Source organism: Penaeus monodon, chromosome 30 (assembly GCF_015228065.2).
Source record: "Penaeus monodon isolate SGIC_2016 chromosome 30, NSTDA_Pmon_1, whole genome shotgun sequence".
Classification (NCBI taxonomy): Eukaryota; Metazoa; Arthropoda; class Malacostraca; order Decapoda; family Penaeidae; genus Penaeus; species Penaeus monodon.
The window spans coordinates 22372312-22372984 of NC_051415.1; positions in this window are offsets into that span (position 1 = coordinate 22372312).

Here is a 673-nt window from a genome sequence, read left to right on the forward strand (position 1 = left end):
TTCATGAATCAATACAAGGTAAATGAAAAAATTTATATGAGGAATCGGGGTACGCTGACGCCCCCTGGGTATAGGTGAGTGATTTTGGGCAAATGATCGACCTCAGAAACCTTTTTATCCCGAGAGGAATCGGCAAGTTTTAAAACGAAGAAAAAGGTAGAAAGACAATAAGTAACGAGTCGAAGAATTGTACAAAAATTAATCTGTGGTATTTCAAGAGGGATACGAAGCTGGGAACACACGGAGGAAAAATGCGGGTTTATTTAAGCCCGGAAAACGCTCAATTAAAAAAATAAAGAAGGAGAAACCCTCGAAATAAGCAGAGTTGGGGCAAAGGGTTGTGTTTGATGCCCCGAGAAAACTAAAATCAATGAGATTAGAAAAACAATTAAATTTTTTTACACAATATGCGTATTAGAATTAATAATAAGATGACACACCCCAAACCAGCACCAACCCTACTTTTGAGGACAGAAAGGATCTGCAAATGAGTACAGAAGAAGACAAAAACAGGATATACGTGATGCAGGAATTTTTTTGCCAGAAACCCACATTTTGACGAAAAAAAAAAAGTTTCAGTTTTTGTGGAAAACAACAGTTTGCTCACTGCAGGCTAAAAATTATCGCGAGGGTTACGTATCGCAATGACTTTAAAGTCCCTAAAGAAACATGC